Below are 3,678 nucleotides of genomic sequence, written 5' to 3'. Positions count from 1 at the left end.
GCCTCCCAAGTAGCTGGGACTACAGGCGCCTACCACAACACCCGGCTATTTTTTAGTTGCAGCCATCATTGTTGTTTGGTGGGCCCGGGCTGGATTCGAACCCACCAGCTCAGGTGTATGTGGTTGGTACCTTAGCCGCTTGAGCTACAGGCGCTGAGCCTAGTTAAGGATTCTAATCATCTTTGCTGAAGACTTTGAAGACAAAGTTGTGACCTCTGCCCACCTGGGAGGCCCAACCAGACCCTGCCAACACAGGGCCTCCAGACCAGCTGAGTCCCTTCCTGTAGCACAAAGAACAAAGGACTTTCACTTGCCTCTCCAGGGACTACCGGCCCAAGGCAGAGATGAAAGTCTCAGGTCTTAGTTCTTAGAAATGGTGGGGGAAGTTTTAAACAGACAGAAAACATTTTTGCTGTTTTTTTTTTTTTTTCAGGCCATTCCCTCTGTTACATATTCCCCATTCTCAATTTTATACTTCCCTATCAATGGGAGGAGGGGCAATTACTCAGCTACACCCCTACTTTCCTTGCCATCCTGTGTTAGGAACATCTTTTGTGAATCTAAAGGACTTTAAAAAGAATATTTTTTCACTAAAGTACTTTTAGATTTGTGTACAGATATAACATTGCACCATGATGAATGAAGTTAATGCAGATTTATTACTTGTCTCCGCTGGGTACAGGATAGATAGGGAGTAATAGTCGGGGGACCAAAGAGGAGTTTATTAAGGAAAAGAACAGGCCATGCACAGTGGCTGAAGCACGTAATCCTAGCACTCTGGGAGGCTGAGGCAGGTGGATTGCTTGAGCTCAAGAGCCTGAACAAGAGTGAGACCCCATCTCTACTAGAAGTAGGAAAACTAGGCAGGCATGTGGCAGGAGCTTATAGTCCCAGCTACTCCAGAGGCTGAGGCAAGAGCATCACTTGAGGGAGTTTGAGGTTGCTGTGAGCTGATAACCGCAGCACTTTATCCAGGGCAGAGAGTAAAATTCTGTCTCAAAAAACTCCCCCCAAACAGAAGTAGAGTCTGAACCAGAGGCAGCTGACCCCATCCAGGTGTCAGGCATTATTATCAAGCTTATGTAGATGTAGGTAGATAGGAAGGTTCTACCCCTTAAGGAAAAGGCCCACTCTTTGCAGGAATCAGGGTGGAAAGTCTTTGTTCCATTAACATTCCAGGAGCACCTGTTGCACAACATTCTGGGACCCTGAGCCTTGGCCATTGTTCTGTGATTTGACTTTTGGCCCAATTCCTTTAAATGGCTAAACTAAAATGGCTGTGCTGAAGCTAAGGCGGTATCTAGGGTGTGAGGATCCCTATCCCATAGTCTCTCTTCTATGGACAATGCCCAGGCAGCAATACATGGAAGCATGATTTTTTTTTTTTTTTTGAAACAGAGCCTCAAGCTGTCTCCCTGGGTAGAGTGCTGTGGCATCAAAGCTCACAGCAACCTCCAACTCCTGGGCTCAAGCGAGTCTCCTGCTTCAGCCTCCCAAGTAGCTGGGACCACAGGTGCCTACCACAACACCCAGCTGTTTTTTGGTTGCAGCCGTCATTGTTTGGCAGCCCGGGCTAGATTCAAACCCGCCACCTTAGTTGTATGTGGCTGGCACCTTAGCCACTTGAGCCACGGGCGCCTAGCCAGAAGCATCATTTTTAACCAGGGTTAAGTCTAGCTTAAGGACATTTGCTAGCTCTGTATATTCACCTATTGAAAGAAGTATAGCATTTCAAAGTAATAACCTAATCACCTTGCACTCAATTCATTGTAAAACCTTCAATAAAATAAAACTGTTTTTTATATTGATAGAATATAAGGTTGATATAGGTTGATATATCAAAATAAATTAGGTTGATATATCAAAATAAATTTTTTTTTTGAGACAGAGTCTCTCTATGTTGCCCTGGGTAGAGTGCTATGGCATCATAGCTCACAGCAACCTCAAACTCTTGGGTTTAAGCAATGCTCTTGCCTCAGCCTCACAAGTAGCTGGGACTACTGGGCTATTTTTTTTTGTTGTAGTTGTCATTGTTGTTTAGCAGGCCTGGGCTGGGTTCGAACCCGCTGGCCCCAGTGTATGTGTCTGACACCCTAACCGCTGGGCATAGGCACCAAGCCCCAAATAAATTCTTTATTATACATATATAAACTATGTGCTACATTGCCATCTAATGATCCAGAGAGCTGAGGCTCTGAATCAATGATTGTAGCAATAGCATATTTTTCAGATAAAGTGCGTATCTGTATGTCATTTTTGTGATCTTGTGATTAAGCTAGCCTATATGGCGACCTCCACTGGCTATATTGATAGAAAATGACCAATAGATGACCATTCCTTAAATGTAAAGAAAAACTAGACAATCTACACTGAGTCATAAGATCAATGTTGGTGGTGTCTTTTTATGACAAGAGACCTTAGACAGTCAGCCCCAGTAAAACTGGACATTATTTATTTATTTATTTATTTGAGACAGAGCCTCAAGCTGTCATAAATTATGACATAAAAATACAGAATGTGTTTGTGAGAGGTATGAAAGAAAAATGTACCTTTTTTTTTTTTTTGAGACAGAGCCTCAAGCTGTCACCCTGGGTAGAGTGCTGTGGCATCACAGCTCACAGCAACCTCCAACTCCTGGGCTCAAGTGATTCTCCTGCCTCTGCCTACCTAGTAGCTGGGATTACAGGCACCCACCACAACGCCCGGCTATTTTTTGGTTGCAGCCGTCATTGTTTGGCGGGCCTGGGCTGGATTCGAACCCACCAGCTCAGGTGTATGTGGCTGGCACCTTAGCCACTTGAGCCACAGGCACTGAGCCAAAACTGGACTTTAAATTATAATAACTCTTCTCATTGTTCAACATGTCCTCCATAATCCTAGCACAATATGAAAAGGGTGTTATCCTTAGGCTCGTCATCATCATATCCAATAAATGGTAAAGGTACAGTATGAGATAATCTCAACTGTAATAATTCCTCTGAGTATTGTCCTTTATCTTTCTTCAAACATTTAAGTTCTTTCTTCATCACAACTGATTGTGGATATGTAGAAGACAACATGTTTTGAGTTATTTTCTCTGTAAACTTTCAAGACCTGGTCCTGGTTCAGCGCCTGTGGCTCAAGTGGCTAAGGCACGAGCTACATACACCTAAGGTGATGGATTTGAATCCAGCCCAGGCCTGCCAAAACAACAACAATGATGGATGCAACCAAAAAATAGCCAGGCATTGTGGTGGGCGCCTGTGGTCCTAGCTACTTGGGAAGCTGAGGCAGGAGACTCGCTTGAGCCCAGGAGTTGGAGGTTGCTGTGAGCTGTAATGCCATGGCACTCTACCCAGGGGGATAGCTTGAGCCTCTGTCTCAAAAAAAAAAAGACCTGGTCCCATGTTGGCTGGGAGCTTGCTTCATAGGTGGTTGTGCTGGATGTGAGACACCATACCTGAAGGTCAAAGGCCCTCCGACAGTTGTGGGGAGCCTGTGGGGACCCAGCACCTTACTCTGTACTTGGGCTTCCCCATGGTAAGGGTTCCTGACAACTCAGCATGGCAAAGAATAGAGAAAAGTGTCAGAGATGCATTGGGGTTCCAAGTTTCTTTCTTTTTTTTTTTTTTGAGACAGGAGCCTCAAGCTGTCCCCCTGGGTAGAGTGCCATGGCATTTCAGCTCACAGCAACCTCCA

The sequence above is a fragment of the Otolemur garnettii genome, unplaced genomic scaffold (genome assembly GCF_000181295.1).
Source record: "Otolemur garnettii isolate 467f Iridium unplaced genomic scaffold, OtoGar3 scaffold00001, whole genome shotgun sequence".
Lineage (NCBI taxonomy): Eukaryota > Metazoa > Chordata > Mammalia > Primates > Galagidae > Otolemur > Otolemur garnettii.
This window is presented reverse-complemented; position numbering follows the sequence as displayed.